This window comes from Centroberyx gerrardi, chromosome 23 (genome assembly GCF_048128805.1).
Source record: "Centroberyx gerrardi isolate f3 chromosome 23, fCenGer3.hap1.cur.20231027, whole genome shotgun sequence".
Classification (NCBI taxonomy): domain Eukaryota; kingdom Metazoa; phylum Chordata; class Actinopteri; order Beryciformes; family Berycidae; genus Centroberyx; species Centroberyx gerrardi.
The window spans coordinates 16,242,463-16,262,320 of NC_136019.1; the positions used below are offsets into that span (position 1 = coordinate 16,242,463).

Genomic DNA, 19,858 nt, shown 5'->3' on the forward strand with positions numbered 1-19,858 from the left:
TTTTTCAGAAACGAAATAGAATTTCTATCTTTCTGCTGGCGTTCAAGTAAATGAAAAGGGGGATAATATTCGAGACTATTTTAATTGAGAGGGACTCTGTTTAATGTTGCTGTAGAGAAAACTATTGACGTTTAATTCCTCAGTACTTCCTTTGACGCTGCATCAAGTTGTAGGCATATGGATGTTGTGTCACCGAAACGTCACTACGTACTCGACGTGGAAAAGCTCAATACGGAAGTTGAAACATTTGTAACCAGTGACAGTCAAAGTCACGCAATAAAACATTTTCTGACCCGGTAGAAGGCATTAGGCCAATTTATTAGTCTTAGTCTATTATAATTATTAGATTTACATTGGTATAATTGACTAACACGGCGAAAAAACTATTCCTGGAGTAACGGCACCACGTGACATTCCAGCCAACAGATACAGCACGGCAATGCATGATGGGAAAGTAGAATGAAATACAATATTAAACCAAATAAAACGGACTTTGCTTTACATCTTAGTAATGCATGTAGTATATAAGCTTAATGATATTGTGACGGTACGTTGGTGTAAATATTGTGTGTCCAGTTAATTGCGGGCACCGTCCCGCAGACGTGCATGTGTCTGAATGACCCCTCTGTGTCTGGCGTGTACAACTCATACTTACCTGGCAGGGGAGATACCATGATCAAGAAGGTGGTTCACCCAGGGCGAGGCTCAGCCATTGCACTCCGGTTGTGCTGACCCCTGCGAATGGGGGTGGGCCGTACCGTAGTGCAATTGTCTTGAACGTAATTGGTCTAAAGTCTACAGCACCTAAACTGAGCATGGCAGTGCAACATAGTGGTCAAACTATGTTGTGAGCACCAGAATGTTGTTATTAAAATAATCAGTATATAGATTTATAAATATAGTATATTCACCAAATATACAAAATATTGAGCACACTTACTCTTCATTTAGTGCCCTGATGAGGTGAATCCAGAAGAAAGCCATTATCCCTTATGGGTTTCTCTTATTATTCAATGTGTTTGTATATCATGTACCACTATTTACTGCGAGCACAGATGCCATTTTGTGTATCACTTTCTTTCATCATTTTTTGTGATGTGTGGTGTCACCCTACTAAAAGTGTAAGATGACAAAGTTAGATTCAACTATAATTCCATTTGAGCATTAACATTTGAGGGTTGTCTTAATATATATTTGTTTAATGATAGTACTAAGGATCAAGGAAATGATTTTCAGGTAATATTTTATGTACTCTTCAGCAGAGCAGCGCCTAAAACTGCTGCCAAGCCATTTTAGGGAAACTGATACAGCACGGCAATGTATGATGGGAAAGTAGAATAAAATACAATAATATAGCATAACACTACTTACTATAAGCAATAACTTAAAGTGTATCGAATTATTTTGTTCATCATTCTCTTTAATAATACGCACTGTACCATAATTACAAGTACATGATACTATACCGTAGTTAAATACTACCACCCACAAAACAGTGAATGTCTTAGCTATATATTATCTTTTTTTCCCACATGAATACAGGGGAGAGCGCGAACGCAGTCCCCCACTACCAGAAATTATGCAGTCGAGATTCCCACATTTGGGGAATTCGACGAGTCTACGGTAGTGCAAAGTCTACAGTGACTGTAGACAGTTACGCGTTCTGATTGGTCTAAGTCACTGTAGACAGTTACGCGTTCTGATTGGTCTAACTCACTGTAGACTGACTGTAGACTCCCAATTGGATCGTAGAATTCGACTGTAGACTACCAATCATATGTCTCGACTGTAGACACTGTAGACTAACAATCACACGTCGATATGCAAATCTGAATTTAGCGTAGCAGCAAAACAACAGCAAAGCTCGAAATCGGAATTCTTTAAACACTAGAACCGCCACAGGGTAAGTACCCCAGTCTTTGACTTGTCCTAAAATTGTGTTATGTAGCATCCCCTATTGTTAAAAACAGTAAAGATAAAAACAGATTTAAAAAATGGGCATTCTATAATCGCCAGCGTATAAAATTTACCCGCTATAGAATATGGCTATTTTCGCGCAATTAATTTTGCGCGTTTAAAGTCAATATGGACAAAAGAAAGAGATTCATGGATGCCACACAGGCAGAGTGATGGAGAGTCTGATGGTGGAGAGGTATCAGGACTGAGCGACGTGTCATGGGTTGACTCCTCTGACGGGTCATCTGACAGCGATCAACCTCCGGGAAAAGTGAGGGCGTCCAGGACAAAAACACAGGTGATGATTAAACATACTAATTTTGTGACTTTAGACATGTATTCGTGAAAACATTGCCTTAATACAGTGAAAGAATGCAGAGGCTACGTGCACGGGTCAATTTTACCCGTTGGCGGTTTTAGGTGTGCAACGACACCCGGTCTTTTTTGACCCGGCCTAAACATTGCCTTGTTATTAATCTCTATACTGTAGGCCTACTTCTGCACCTTGACCACCCGAATTTCCCTATCTGGGATAATAAAGTTTACCTTGACCTATACGTTACCATACCAAATCTTGAACTCCAAAAACAACCCATCACTCATTAATAAATAGGTAATTAACTCTTATTCAGTGTTTCAGAGGTCAGGGAGACTGTATTTTTGAGGTTTTACACCTTCGTTTTTTTATCATTTTTCCCTGCTGTCAAAAAACACCCACTAGCACAAAATACCATGGCCTATGTTATCCAAGACAGGAGAATATAACAACTACAATGATTTCTCTGTGTGTTTTTTGCCTCCAATGTTATCTGTAAGGCAGCGCTGCCTCCCAGGCTATGGCTATGGCAGGGGTATATGGAATATGGTATAGGGGTATATTCCAAGGAATAATAATATAATTATAATAATATCAAATAAAGGCCAATAGCAGCATATGACTTTCTGTGCTTTCTTCTGTTCTGTGCTAACACAGGTGAAGTGAGTTATACCCGTTGGTGGTAGCCAGACTTGTAGAGGTGCACATTCCGTCCTCTACCCACACACTCATCACCTCGAGGACACTTCAGGGAGTACCTCCACACAGGGCGCCACACAAAGACGCGGCTCTGAAAAAATATAATTATATAAATAATTATAATAATAATGTTGTTTTGTTGTTGTTGCTGCTGTTGTGGTGGTGTTACTGTATCTAAGTGTATTTCAGTAGCTACAACTGAAGATGGCAACCCCAGTAATCCGCGTCGTCAAGCCAGATGCCCCTGCAAATCGTCAACAGGCCGTACTGATGGCGACCAAAGAGGCTCGTTACTATCGGGATAAAAGGATGGTCTTCCCCAAACCTCCACAAGAGCTGCTCAACCAGGCCACTGCCCTGGCCCACGCAGAGAAGCTCCTTCGAGCAGAGGGTATCCCCGCGCTGTCGCGTCAGCTGTGCCTGGGAAAGCTGGTGGTGCCATTTGGCCAGTATGAGAATGCACCATTCCACTGGCTTGTGGCAAACGATGTGGGCTACATGAAGTAGTAAGCATATTATATTTAATACCATTGCAGGCTATGCATTTTAAATACCATTTTGATGGCATGCTTAAAATAAATTACCTGTATATCTGTTTGCACAAAACTATGGCTATTATCAGTGTTTATTATTCATCTTTGCAAAGTTTCTTTACTCATTATCACAATTGCAGTGATATTAATGATGACGGTACTAAGTTGATGTATATGATTCCAGCGTGCTTGACAAGCACAGATCAGAGGTGACAAACCCACATAGAAAGGGAGAGATTGTGAACCAGTGGGTGAAAGACTACCTCACAGAATATGCAGAGAGCTTCCCACAAGTCTCCAGTCTCCTTGAAGCCAACATCGACAGGTGTATCTACGGTCAGAGAGGGTTTGAGGATCACACCTTTCAAGAGATGTGGGAACTCTACAGCCAGTACCACACCTAAAAGGACAGGCCAGAGCAATTCAGTGATGAGCAGAGGGAGATAATAAAGAAGGCAAACAGTTCTGTGAGGAGGTGGTTGAACACACCAGTGACCCACATCACAAGCGTGCAGATGAAGAGGTTCAGAAAATATATTCATGACAAGGATCAAGTAAATATTGATTTGATTATTTATTTGTTATGAAACAGGAAGAGCAAAATAGCATAGTAAATGAAAATTGTTCAAATTACTGATATTTTAAGCACTTCGGCTGAAAGTGTTTGTTTGCTTTTGGTAATTAAAAACTGGTACGTCATAAAATCTAGATAGTTACATTACATTTGTTGTCCAGCAACCGCAGGCAAGCACCTCCAAGTGTGATCCTTCATCATGGTCAGGTGATGACACTGAACTGGTAGCTGCAAGCCAGGCTGTGGAAGGTAAGTGAGATACAGAGTTAATAGACATCAAACCGTTTTTAAAAAAATTCTTAAAATAAAAAAAAATTCTTAAATAAAGAATTTTAAATTCTTAGAGTAATTCTTAGGTAAATTCTTAGACTTGCTCAAGTCCCAAGAGTCCCCATTCATGGGCGAGACTAGCAGTCAGTCTCTGGATTCCCAGTCCCAGGGTTCCCGGCCCACAGACAAGACCAAGCAGCCTGAGTGTACTGTCTGGCCGAAACAGCCTGAGGCCGCTGTCCGGCCCAAGCAGCATGTGTCCACTAGCCAGCCCACAGAGTCCCCGTCCACAACCAAGGGTTATGATTATCCCGTGGAATCACCTCTGAGTCACCTCCCTGTAAGTGATATTCACATTATATGCAAACAATGTAAATGAGAACAATTTGTTTTACATGTTTTTTAAATTGGTTTTATGTTTTAACATTACTTTGTACACAATAATAACCAAATGTTTTGTATGCATTATGTGTTTTGCAGGTGGAGCTAGAGGGTTGGGTGCGTCCGTGGGAAAACCCCAATGGCATCCCATCTGCCGACATTTCCTGGCTCAAAGAGGACACAGAAAGAGGGCTGTTCACCCCCGTTCAAATCTACAAGGACAACACTGGTCTGTTCAAGAGGCGACGGGTGATGAAATAAGACCGCATGTGGTTTTACCCACCAGAACCTCCCGGCTATGTCAGGGGTGCTCTGCCAACTCCACAGCTCTTTTTTCGGAGCCGCGTCTTTGTGTGGCACCCTGTGTGGAGGTACTCCCTGAAGTGTCCTCGAGGTGATGAGTGTGTGGGTAGAGGACAGAATGTGCACCTCTACAAGTCTGGCTACCACCACCGGGTATAACTCACTTCACCTGTGTTAGAGTTATTACATTACAGTTGAATATTTATTACTATGTATGTAAACATGCAAGAAAAAAAAGAGCACAGAAAGTCATATGCTGCTATTGGCCTTTATTTGATTTGATTTTTTCCCCACAGGTACGTCACATCAGTGATGTATCTGGTTGGTATGCCATGCTGACGGAGGTCCTGTGCTGTGGACAGTGCCTCAAGGCAGCCAGGAGCGGAGAAGGTGGCTCAATGGGTCGGTGGCTTGCGTGGGATCCCACTATTTTATCACAACTTAGCAAGGCTCATCAAGCTGTTCCCTGCCATCCTCACCAGCAAGTGAGTATACTGAACATAATGTGTGCATTTAACAAACTTGAAAGTAGTCACTCAAATCAACCTCAACATAGTGATTGTGACTCTACTTACAGGCGTGGTGTGGATAGGAATGTTGTGCGCCTTCTGAGGGACTGGACTGAAGGGAACACTATGGTCAAGGTGTGGCGGCAGATACAGGAGAATCACGTTGAGTACCTTCAACGTAAGGACCTGTACACCACACTCCTCATGACTGTAGCGGAACCCGGAGGGATTGTCTCTGCATTTAGACACACATTCCAGGCTCCACCTCCTCCAAGAGAGCTTCCCTCCGCGCTGCTCTTGCGCCACGCCTTCCTGCTGGCAGAGGCCAACAATGTGCAGGATTACCGGAGCCGGATCCTCTCCACTTTTGGCACTGTGCTGAAAATGGATTCCACCAAGAAAGTATGTAAATCAAAACATAATGCCATACTGTATGATGCAAAACATATTGCAGTATTGTTTTGTTTTTATTCAGTTTTAAATTGAACAAATTTTCACACTGTTGTAAAATGATTAAGAAAAATCACATATCAATAGAATCTAACAGAGGTTATCACATTATGCAAACTTGACATATTTTTTAGGTGGTGAAGAAGCTGTCCAGGGAGGGTCAAGGCTCAGCTGAGTGGTTCACCAGCATCGGAAACGAGCACTCCCAAATAGTTTCATTTGTGCTGACCTGTGAGGAGTCCGCTAAGAAGCTGGAACCGATGTGCCATGGAGTCATGGAAAGGTTCCGGCTGGCCAATCAACCTGTCCCCAAAATCTTATATGGATGCCATATTTATACAATATACCATATACCATATTTCCCTTTAACACCTTTGTCCCTGCCGTGCTGGGTGTGGGCACATATTCCATCAGGGGGTAGTCTGGTGGAGGGAGGACTGCTGGCTGGTGTGGTGCTGGAGGTAGGTCTGCAGATGAGTTGGAGGTGGTCTTTGTGATGGTGGATGGCTGTTTTGTGGCGTGCATGTTGAGGAGCCTCTCTTGGCGACGGATGAAGTCCCGCACAGTCTTGATGTTAATTTTTGGTAGAGGAATGCCTGCTTTGCGCAGGACTGGATCCTCCACCAAAATCCGGTGCTGGATTCGCTCGTACGCCTTCAAGATGGTGCTCTTCTCAGGACTGCTGCGAGACCCTTGAGGTGAGCGCAACCACAACAGTTTCACCAGTGTGTACATCAGCCTGTTGTGCTGAGCACTGATGTCCTGTTGTGCTGGTGCATAGCGCTTGGCCATCTTTACCCTCTGTATCACAGCAGCATCAACAAGATCATCCCTTTTTATGCGGCAGTAGAGGGTGTTGCCCCAGTGTGTTCTGTACAGCTGGTTGAACTGCTGCGGCTGCTTGTCATGCTCCTCCACTGCATTCCAGACTTCGAGGACCTTCCTCTGCTCAGTGGTAAGTGACAGCTTGTCCTCTGTCAGGCCAATCTCCACCAGCACAGAGCAGAACATTTCCAACTTTTGAAAGCCAGGAAGAGGGTTTGGACTGCAGGCATCCTCCTGTTAAAAAATTGCCATACGAATGCGGTAAGTTCAAATGCGTACATTGTCCAGCAACCAGTGCATTGTATTTCATTCTAGCAGACACAGTTACTCACAAAGGCCGGAGGGTGAACAGTGGAGGTTTTGTCGCTGGTGAGCGTAATGTGGGGCAGGACGGCATCCAGCACATCGTCATGTGCCTCCACGTCGCTCTGGTACGCCTCGTCTGCCTCTGGATCTGGATCGGGCTGCCCAGGCTGAACCACCTCCTCCTCTGGACCAGGTCCATCGTTGACAATGTCCTGAAGAGAGAAGGGTCCAGATTCACCCGTGCTCTGGCTGAACAGGTACTCCAACCCGAGCAGCTCGTTGGAAGGGACATCAGCAGGGGCCAGGAAATTCTCCTCCACAGTCTCTCCGAACAGCTGCCGACAGCGGGTGTTGAGGCGGTCAATCAGCGGTGCCGAGTAGGTCCTGTGGTGCCGTCCTTTGCCACCAAACACGGCATCCGAGCTCCTGTCTGAGTTCCACTGTGCAATGCCACTTATCAGGTAAACCTGATAGGGCCATGCTGCACAGTGGGGACCTGAGTAGAGTAAAGCTTTAATGTCCTCGAGGGGCAATTTGGCTTGCAAACAGCAGTAGAAATGGTATCCATACAATATATACATACAATATAGACATACACACAAGACATAAACACAAGTACACAGTTAGCGCCAACATCACTGTTGTCGTTGTCACTTGTCACCAGAACCATCAGAAGAGGCAGCAAGAATGAAAGAAAGATGGGGGGAACCGTATCACATCCACAGATAGTCACAGTCCCAATTTGTTTAAAAAACCAATAGCTGATGGAATAAAATACCTCATATATCTGTTAGTGTTACCTCTAGGGTGGTAAAACCTCCGCCTTGAGGGGAGCAAATTAAACTCACTGTGTAAAGGGTGCTGGGAGTCCAATAAGATGACCTGAGCTTTCTGTGTGGCTCTGACTTGGTACAGGTGGCAAAGATCATTTAAATTTACACCAGTAACTTTACGGTACACATTCACAATTTTTCCCAGCAAGTTTTTGTTGAACATCACAATAAAAGGTATTAGAATAATGACAGGGTCACATGTTTAATTTGTTACAAGTATACAGACTACACTTGTGTACCTAGAATCATGTAGAGCTTTGTGGAATCCTTCCAGGCTGTTGCTTCCACGCAGGCATTTGTAGTAGGGCACATCCACATTGTTGACGGTTGTGGTACGTGCCACCCTATACATGTTCATGTCTGGTGGATCCTGGATGCACTCCTGGGGCCTATACTACGAAGCAAGTTCAACAAAGTCAGGGTATGTTTGAGTTAGCCGGCTTCACTAAACCTAACATTGGCGATCCAGATAACCGGTCTCACGTAGCTGGATATCAACTGGCTCTGTCAACCCAGGATTTACCTATCCAGCTATGAGCGCATTCACATGAAAGAGGCGGGGTTTGTAACAAATAGCCAATCACTTGCAACATGGACAGATCCAGATCAGACAATTCGGATAAGATAAGATGAAACTACTGATCCCCGTGGGGAAATTAGATAGTTGTGCAGCAAAAGTAATATGATTCAGTGGGGAAAAGGACATAGAATATAAGCGCAAAACTATAAAAATAACTAATAGCCTAAAAATAGGCGAAAATAATAAAATAGGCTAATCAAACAATAAAAGCCATAAGCAATAGACCTAATTATAAGATGATATAAGCCCTAATATTTCCTGCTGACATTTTCAACATGGGTATCGGAAAGAAATGGATAGCTACTAACATTGGGTTCTTCTCTCAAGAAGAACAAATTCTTATAATGAATAACTGTCAGCATTACAAAACATAACCGCGAAAAGTAAAAGTTGTTTCTGCTTCCAAGGCTAGAGAGGACTACTGGAGGAACTGCCCCGTCATTAGGACACAGTGGGCATATTTTTCATTGATAAAATATTTTGTGGACACATTGAGGCTGTAAAAAGATTTTCTATTCATAAAGTCGGTCTCTTGTTCTTCAGGGCTGCGGTAATGGAATATGAATAGCCGACATTGAACCAAACACTGTTGGAAATCCAATTAAATAAAGTCAGCGCAATTAATATATGCAACAGTAACTTTAATCCATTAATAATATGGTCAATTAAGTAGCCTACCTGCTATATCTCCGATATAATACGTTATCATGGAAAACAACGTGATTCTACTGGTCTGTAAACACGTCGCCCTGCGAACAGCACTTCTTACTGTCTGTTAATTCAAAAATAACAGGTTTCAGTTTTTTACTGGGATTTTCATTTGTATATTTGTTCATATCGGGATCCTGTAGGAATGGTGACTCCCTGTTTCCAGAGAGCTGATTGGTCAGAAGGCGGCCTTTCATACGTTTTGATCCGATACCCTGAACTTAACCTGCTCCGGAGCAGGTTAGCCGTGCAGCATAAGTTACCATGGTGATCTACCCCGGTTAAAAGTGAACCACCTTCGTGAGACGGAAAAGCCAGGGTTAAACCTGAAGTTACCTCGCTAACCCCAAATCCTGCTTCGTAGTATAGGCCCCAGGTGTCGCTGCTGGCCTGCCCACATCTCATCAATGGCCTCTGTAAATACACATACATAAATACATACATACAGTGTGTTATGTTCACTTTGTATGCTACACTAGCCGTATCGATGTTGTAATAACTTTTTTGTATGAGATCTTTTATACCAAGTGTTTTGAAGAGGCTCACTCCACTCTCGTCCAGCCCAGGGGGGACCCTTCAGCTCCTCAATGGCCAGGTGGATGAGCCGGAATGTTTCCTGAGCCCCGAGTGTGACCCTCCGCACATGGTGTTTGAGCTGCTCCCTGGAAATGTAGTGGCGGACAACATCCTCATCTGAGACAGACTTCAGCGTTGCCGGGTCCTTGGCTCTGACGGCCTTGATGAGCAGTTCCAGGTCTGTGCGGTTGTAGACCAGCACTGCCCCAGCTAGAGCAGACTTGAACACAGCGTACTTGGAGTGAGACTCTGTGCGTATGGCTGTGTCAAACCGGTGGATCCAGTGGAAGATGTCCAGACGCACAACCATCCCATTGTCCACCCAAGGCTGGAACAAAGTCTCCAACGCTGTTGGGCCCTGCGCACGGCAACACTCACGGTCCATGTATAAGATTTTGGGGACAGGTTGATTGGCCAGCCGGAACCTTTCCATGACTCCACGGCACATCGGTTCCAGCTTCTTAGCAGACTCCTCACAGGTCAGCACAAATGAAACTATTTGGGAGTGCTCGTTTCCGATGCTGGTGAACCACTCAGCTGAGGCTTGACCCTCCCCAGACAGCTTCTTCACCACCTAAAAAATGTCATGTTTGCATGTGATAACCTCTGTTAAATTCTATTGATATGTGATTTTTCTTAATCATTTTACAACAGTGTGAAAATTTGTTCAATTTAAAACTGAATAAAAACAAAACAATACTGCAATATATGGTTTAACGCGCTTCAACCAACTCACAAGAAATAGTAGGCCTGTCCGGTGCTCTCAGAGCAATCTTGTATCAGGAGAGACTTGTGTCTTCATCAGATTCAAACAGTACAAAGGCTTGTATTCTCTTAAATAACCTCCCCTAATTAGGGACTAATCCAGCACAGGCTGGAAGAATGGGGTGGGGACAACAAGCTGCATGCAGGGTTCCCAACTATGCAACAAAAAAGAGCAGTAAATACATAAATAGATACATAAATATGATATTTCATCAGTAACCACATCCAATAAACTGTGTCAAGATATCAGTAACCATAATAAATAACTTGTATCGAAACGATATATATTAGTCCATTCAATATCTTAAACAAACCTCCCCTCATCAGAAATTACTACAGCATAGGCTGGAAGAGGGAGAAAAAGGGGAGGGGACAATAAACTGCATGAAAACAAGGTTCTCTCTTATGCAGTATTAAAAAGAGAAAAGAGAAAGTAAATATGAAAAAAAAAAGAAAATATCTATTCATAACATTACAACAGTAACCACAGACTGCAACAACAATAAATAGCCTGCATCAAAACGATGCATCTTAGCCCACTGAATATCAAAACCAACACTCTCCTAATAAAGAATTACTACAGCATAGGCTGGAAAAGTGAAGAGGGGTCAGTAGGCTGCATGTAAATAGGGTTCTTGATTATTAAATAATAAAGAAAAGGAGACATAAAAGATACATGACCTTACATCCACCCATAAACTAACCACGCATCGTATTGTATCAGTAATTATCATATATAGCCTGTCTCAAGCAGTATGGCTACATAAAAAACAACAAGTAGGGCTTGGCTCAAGGCTATAAAAAAACAAGTAAGGCTTAGCTCCTCATTAAGTCCTGATGGTTCAACAGTGTTAAGTTCAGTGATCCAGAAAGCTTCTCTGCATAGCAATTTATTAATAATATCTCCACCTCTAGGGGATGGTGTAATATTTTCGATCCCCCAGAATTTAAGAGAAGCAGGAGAGCCATGATTAAATTGAATATAATGGTGTGCGATTGCATAGTCCATATTTTTAGTGCGGATAGCAGTCTTGTGTTCAGCTATTCTTTGTTTTAGAGGGCGTTTAGTTTGACCAACATAGACTTGCCCGCATGGACATTTCAAAATATATATGACGTGTAGAATTACAATTTATGAAAGATTTGATGTTACATTTTTTACCCGTACGGGGATGAGAAAAATATTTAGTTTCACTTGAATTAGAGCAGTGAACACAGTTACCGCATCTATAGAACCCTAGAGGTGGGTTTGGTAACCAAGTGGTTCGAGGGGAGGAGGACTGGATCATGCTGTGTACTATTCTGTCTCTTATGGAGCGAGACCTTTTAAAAGTGATAAGGGGAGGTTCTGAACAAATATCTTTCATGGCAGGGTCTGTTTTTAAAACGTGCCAGTGTTTTAATATTGTGTTTCTGATCTCGCCTGCCGTAGGAGAAAATTCTGTAGAGAAGCAGAGTCGAGAGGAGGGCTCACGTGGCTTTTTAACCAATAGGCTAGATCTATTGGTACGTGTCGCCTTTTGGTAGGCTGAGTTAATGTCTAGGCCCAAATATCCTCTGCTGCGAAAGCGTTCTTTCATTTCTATGGATTTCATTTCAAATTCTGCCTCTGTTTTACAGTTTCTGCGAAGGCGTAGAAATTGACCCACTGGTATGTTCTGAATCAATCTTCTAGGGTGATTGCTATCCGCTCTAAGAAGCGTATTTCTACTGAGGGGTTTTCTGTAGATCGTTGAGCATAATGTATTATCGCTGCCCTTATATATGGTGAGATCCAAAAAATTTATTTTAACAAAATCAAATTCTGAAGTGAAAGAAAGCAATGTCGAAGTAGAATTAATGTACTCTATGAAGGCATTAAGCTCATTTAAGGTACCATTCCATACCATGAATATATCATCAATATACCTCCGCCACAGAGAGATCTTTGAGTGGAAGGGGTTAGAAGAGGCATTATAGATGAACTTCTCTTCCCAAAAGCCCATAACTAAACAGGCATAGGATGGCGAGAAGGAACTGCCCATACTCACGCCCTGGCTCTGAAGAGCCAGCATACTGAAAGAAGTTCTTAGATAAATTAATTCAGTAAGTGTCAATAAAAATTAATTAGGGAAAAAATCAACATATTGAGATAAAGGTTCGGTTAGGCAACCAATACTTGAAACAATAGGACGAAGAGGGGGATTCACTAGGGATTTATGTATTTTGGGTAGGCCGTAAAATACAGAGCATATAGGATACTTAACTGTTAAAAATTATTTCTCTTTGTCAGTAATCCAACCTCTTGAGAACGCCATTTCTATATATGTGTCATTTTCTTCTTTAATGCATTCAGTAGGATTAGAATTAAGGGGGGTATAATTATCTCTGTCTGTGAGTAGTGATCTAATTCCTTTATCATATTGTTCATGGCTTATCACAACAGTGGAACCCCCTTTGTCCGCAGGGCGGATGATAATATCCGTTCTACTTTCCAAGTTTTGTAAAGCTTTGAGTTCATTTTTAGAAAGATTATTTTTGTAGGGAACTCTTTTCTTACAAATCTTATCAAATTCTTTTTCCAAAAGGTTATTATAGGTGACAATAGCTGGATTAAGGTTAGAAGAAGGTAGAAACCTAGATTTCTTTTTGAATGGTGTAGCTTCTCTATTATCTACTTGTATACTCACAGTTTCCGTGTTTCTACTCAATATATTTCCATTAGTGAGGACATTGGATCTGGGAGAGAAGAAATGTTTGAGATGTAAAGATCTGATGAACTTGAAACAGTCCACTTTCAATTTAAACAGATCCACAGAACTTGTAGGGGAGAAAGAGAGACCTTTATTGAGTACATGTGTTTCAGCTTGGTTTAGATTTTGACCCGATATATTGATCACCGTCTGTTCATGTTGTGTTGCGAGTGGCGAGGTAGCTCTGCTTGGGGGGTTCCTCCTCTGCCCCCTTGTGCCCCTCCTCGTCTTCTTTGACGAGGGAGAGCGTTGGCCAAAAAAGACTGTGGGATTCTCCGTTGGTTTTTGGCCTCACTTCCCTCTGACGTATCCATCTCGCTGTCGGTAGAAAATCTGGTAGCACCTGTTGCTTTAAAGCGTGTAGGTCGGCGTGGTCGACATGAATATCTCTGTTCCCCATTCCAGTCATACACCACTCCTTCAGCATAGTATTATGTTCAGTATACTCACTTGCTGGTGAGGATGGCAGGGAACAGCTTGATGAGCCTTGCTAAGTTGTGATAAAATAGTGGGATCCCACGCAAGCCACCGACCCATTGAGCCACCTTCTCCGCTCCTGGCTGCCTTGAGGCACTGTCCACAGCACAGGACCTCCGTCAGCATGGCATACCAACCAGATACATCACTGATGTGACGTACCTGTGGGGAAAAAATCAAATCAAATAAAGGCCAATAGCAGCATATGACTTTCTGTGCTCTTTTTTTTTTCTTGCATGTTTACATACATAGTAATAAATATTCAACTGTAATGTAATAACTCTAACACAGGTGAAGTGAGTTATACCCGGTGGTGGTAGCCAGACTTGTAGAAGTGCACATTCCGTCCTCTACCCACACACTCATCACCTCGAGGACACTTCAGGGAGTACCTCCACACAGGGTGCCACACAAAGACGCGGCTCCGAAAAAAGAGTTGTGGAGTTGGCAGAGCACCCCTGACATAGCCGGGAGGTTCTGGTGGGTAAAACCACATGCGGTCTTATTTCATCACCCGTCGCCTCTTGAACAGACCAGTGTTGTCCTTGTAGATTTGAACGGGGGTGAACAGCCCTCTTTCTGTGTCCTCTTTGAGCCAGGAAATGTCGGCAGATGGGATGCCATTGGGGTTTTCCCACGGACGCACCCAACCCTCTAGCTCCACCTGCAAAACACATAATGCATACAAAACATTTGGTTATTATTGTGTACAAAGTAATGTTAAAACATAAAACCAATTTAAAAAACATGTAAAACAAATTGTTCTCATTTACATTGTTTGCATATAATGTGAATATCACTTACAGGGGAGTCACTCAGAGGTGATTCCACGGGATAATCATGACCCTTGGTTGTGGACGGGGACTCTGTGGGCTGGCTAGTGGACACATGCTGCTTGGGCTGGACAGCGGCCTCAGGCTGTTTTGGCCGGACAGTACACTCAGGCTCATCTGCACGCTTGTGATGTGGGTCACCAGGGTAGCAGAGCACAGGAGCTGCATCCGTACCCAGGACCAACGTAACCCGGTGGCAGTGCATTTCAGAGAGGCAAATCACCCAGTGGCCTCTCTCAGATACATTGGCATCGAGCATGTTAGAACTCCGAGAAGAGGAGGCGATTTAAATACCCTCTTACTCTAAAGAGAAAGTTTTTCATTTTCACTCTCCAGACTCTGGAGGCTCTAGAGGTCTGAATCAAGAGTATGAGATCAAACATTTTCTCTAAAATAAAAAATAAAAATGGTGGTAGTATCATGATGGCTCTCCCTACATATATACCGTATTTCCTCTAATAGTGGCCTGGGCCTTTATTTACCTCAACTGCAGAGGGTACCAGGCCTTTATTGGAAGCAGGCTTATATTAGAGACAGGCCTTTATTTCTAATTCCCTCTGTTTGATAAGTATATTTGCTCATATTTTAGTACGAAGCCTCCTTGTTTTCTGATCTGCTTCTGTTGGGGTACGTTAGGTAGATGTTTTTTTGTTACTGCAATGCATTATGATAATTACGGTAATCGACGACGGCATGCTCCAGAGACTTCCGCCGGCCGAGCCATCTTGTGGCACTTGTACGTTACTACAAACTACAGTTACAAACAGGCACCAGGAGTTTACCGGTATCCACCGTTGTTTGCATGTAAGCTGAAGCTAGCTGAAGCTAACTGAAGCTAACTGAACCTGGGCGCCGATGTGTTCCCGGTGATCCGGCCGAGATTTCGGCGGCGGTCCGGGGCTTGGATCGGGAGGATCAATGCGGGCCGTGGGCGCGGTGGAGAGGACAGCGGCGAAGAGAGGAGACGGACACGGTGCAGCCATATACTAGGTTTTGACCTAGTCTTGTTTCCTTTGTTTTTTCCTGCGGCCTGTATTTGAGACCGGCCTTTATTTGTTCGTGTCGACGACGGCCCCGGCCGTTATCGGAGACCCGGCTTTTAATTGACTACAGGCCACTATTACAGGAAATACGGTAGGTATTTCTCTAGACCCTGACACACATATCTGTAAAAATGTTTAATTAAACAACAGGTGTGTCTTTTTTCCTTGTGTGTTTTTTTCCTTTCTTTCCTTATTGTGATTTATTCCTTATTGTGATTTGATCTAGCTGACTTTTTATAGAAAAGTGTTAAAACCCAATTTCTTACATGAATTTAAGATTTCTTCTTTTCCCCTAACTTAATACAATATTTTTGAACGTAGGTGATGTAGATTTTGATATATGGGATGTTGTATCTGATATTATGTTTATGCTTATATATAAGATATACATGTATGTTTGATATTTTTGAAGTATGGCTTTTGTACTACTGTTTTTTTTTCTCTATGTATCTGTTTTCTATGTACTTTATTGAATTGTTAATTATTTTTGGATGTTTATCACCCTGGGCGGTTTGGATGGTTAACCACACCTGCCATCATAGAGCTTGTCAGCCTATGGGTGTGCATGATGTATAAATATGGGTGTGGTTTCCATTTTTCAAATATTTTGACCTGACGAAGATCCAAGTAGGATCTAAACGTTGTCACTATTAAACTTTTGTGTCATGGAGCAAGTGTGCAGGCGTTACTCCTTCTTTCACTGGTGTGTTCAACCACCTCCTCACAGAACTGTTTGCCTTCTTTATTATCTCCTGTTACGGCCGTAACCGTACCCCCCCCAGAAGATTCCCTAGTGTTTCCTTGTGTTTCCCCTTCCCTGTGTTCCAAGTGCTCCCCTGTCTCTCTCTCTCTGTCTATGTTTTGTTTGTGTGTGTATTGGCGTGGGCGTGGTCTCCCTTCCTCGTTCTCCTGGCTCCCGGCTCTGCTCATCCTGCACACCTGTCACAATCTGCTCCTCAGTTTCCCTTGTCAACCACTCTTTCATCCCTAGCCCTCCACATTGCTCTCGGTCCCTGTCTCCAGCCCCTGCTCACTTCTCCCAGGCCATGTTCTTTCCTTCAACTCCCCAATCCTGCCATCCTCTAGCCGTCCACCAGATGTCCTCGGACTTTCCCTCCTTTCCTCATCACCTGACTGCCCCACCCATCCACACACCTGTTCCCACTTCTCATCAGCCCTGCAGTCACCTGAGCTTTCCCTCCCATCTCCCCACCTGCACCTCATTCCCTAATCAGCCTTCACTACATATACCAGTTCACTTCCTTTGTTCCCTGCTAGATCGTTACGTCAAGTTGCCGTGTGCTTCATGTCTTGCTCTCTAGCTTCTGTATCTTGTTCTTCTGTTGTCCCTGAGACCTGTTACCTGCCGGTTTTGGACCTTTCCCGTGTATTGGACTTTTTGATTCTTGCCTGCCCCTTGTCGGATTTGTTTGCCAGTTTGGACTGCCTTCTCTGGTTCTGACCCTTGCCTGCCTCACCATCCCATAAGCCTTTGTACCTCGTTGTGTTAATAAAATCACTGAACTGTATCAGCTCTGCCTCAGGCATCTGCATTTGGGTCCTATCCCCTGTGTTCCTGCTATCCTGCAAGCACCAGCCGTGACATCTCCCTCTGCTCATCACTGAATTGCTCTGGCCTGTCCTTTTAGGTGTGGTACTGGCTGTAGAGTTCCCACATCTCTTGAAAGGTGTGATCCTCAAACCCTCTCTGACCGTAGATACACCTGTCGATGTTGGCTTCAAGGAGACTGGAGACTTGTGGGAAGCTTTCTGCATATTCTGTGAGGTAGTCTTTCACCCACTGGTTCACAATCTCTCCCTTTCTATGTGGGTTTGTCACCTCTGATCTGTGCTTGTCAAGCACGCTGGAATCATATACGTCAACTTAGTACCGTCATCATTAATATCACTGCAATTGTGATAATGAGTAAAGAAACTTTGCAAAGATGAATAATAAACACTGATAATAGCCATAGTTTTGTGCAAACAGATATACAGGTAATTTATTTTAAGCATGCCATCAAAATGGTATTTAAAATGCATACCCTACAATGGTATTAAATATAATATGCTTACTACTTCATGTAGCCCACATCGTTTGCCACAAGCCAGTGGAATGGTGCATTCTCATACTGGCCAAATGGCACCACCAGCTTTCCCAGGCACAGCTGACGCGACGGCGCGGGGATACCCTCTGCTCGAAGGAGCTTCTCTGCGTGGGCCAGGGCAGTGGCCTGGTTGAGCAGCTCTTGTGGAGGTTTGGGGAAGACCATCCTTTTATCCCGATAGTAACGGGCCACTTTGGTCGCCATCAGTACGGCCTGTTGACGATTTGCAGGGGCATCTGGCTTGACGACGCGGATTACTGGGGTCGCCATCTTCAGTTGTAGCTACTGAAATACACTTAGATACAGTAACGCCACCACAACAGCAACAACAACAATATCATTATTATTATATTATAATAATATATGAATTACTAATATAACAATGAACGTTAGTGTACAACAGGGCATTGATACACTTTTAGCACACAGCGAGGAAGAGGAGGAAGTGTCAGAGCAGGGTGACAACTGCTAAACCCTGATTACAGCTCCTCAGATGAAGATGAAGAGAACTCTGAGGGAGAGTTTTCATAACTCCTGGGCCTACAAGACTGACTCTTTCCCATGCATCTGACATTTTATCCACTTTTCAACTTTTCTTCCCTTTGGCTAAGTTTTAGGTTTTTGCTTATGGCAAAACTCCAAGAGTGTGCATGCCATCTTTACACTCAAAATCAGTTGAAATACTTTGCCCCAAAAGTTGCCAGAAAAAAACATCAGGAATATGGAACTCTTATTATGGATTATGGAACTCTTATTATTCCTTGGAATAATAAGGAATATGGAACTCTTATTATTCCTTGGAATTATTCTTATTATTCCTTGGAATAATAAGACTTCCATATTCCATATACCCCTATACCATATTCCATATACCCCTGCCATAGCCATAGCCTGGGAGGCAGCGCTGCCTTACAGATAACATTGGAGGCAAAAAACACACTGAGAGAAATCACTGTAGTTGTTATATTCTCCTGTCTTGGACAATATAGGCCATGGTATTTTGTGCTAGTGGGTGTTTTTTGACAGCAGGGAAAAATGATAAAAAACGAATGGTAAATCAATACAGTCTCCCTGACCTCTGAAACACTGAATAAGAGTTAATTACCTATTTATTAATGAGTGATGGGTTGTTTTTGGAGTTCAAGATTTGGTATGGTAACGTATAGGTCAAGGTAAACTTTATTATCTCAGATAGGGAAATTCGGGTGGTCAAGGTGCAGAAGTAGGCCTACAGTATAGAGATTAATAACAAGGCAATGTTTAGGCTAAAAAAGACCCGGGTGTCGTTGCACACCTAAAACCGCCAACGGGTAAAATTGACCCGTGCACGTAGCCTCTGCATTCTTTCACTGTATTAAGGCAATGTTTTCACGAATACATGTCTAAAGTCACAAAATTAGTATGTTTAATCATCACCTGTGTTTTTGTCCTGGACGCCCTCACTTTTCCCGGAGGTTGATCGCTGTCAGATGACCCGTCAGAGGAGTCAACCCATGACACGTCGCTCAGTCCTGATACCTCTCCACCATCAGACTCTCCATCACTCTGCCTGTGTGGCATCCATGAATCTCTTTCTTTTGTCCATATTGACTTTAAACGCGCAAAATTAATTGTGCAAAAATAGCCATATTCTATAGCGGGTAAATTTTATACGCTGGCGATTATAGAATGCCCATTTTTTAAATCTGTTTTTATCTTTACTGTTTTTAACAATAGGGGATGCTACATAACACAATTTTAGGACAAGTCAAAGACTGGGGTACTTACCCTGTGGCGGTTCTAGTGTTTAAAGAACTCCGATTTCGAGCTTTGCTGTTGTTTTGCTGCTACGCTAAATTCAGATTTGCATATCGACGTGTGATTGTTTGTCTACAGTCGAGACATATGATTGGTAGTCTACAGTCGAATTCTACGATCCAATTGGGAGTCTACAGTCAAAGTCTACAGTGAGTTAGACCAATCAGAACGCGTAACTGTCTACAGTGATTTAGACCAATCAGAACGCGTAACTGTCTACAGTGACTTAGACCAATCAGAACGCGTAACTGTCTACAGTGACTTAGACCAATCAGAACGCGTAA

General features: G+C 43.1%; 1 pseudogene; it reads left to right on the forward strand.

The window, feature by feature from the left end:
- Positions 1-647: 647 nt before the first annotated feature.
- Positions 648-773, forward strand: LOC139930040 (U1 spliceosomal RNA; annotated as a pseudogene).
- Positions 774-19,858: the final 19,085 nt, after the last annotated feature.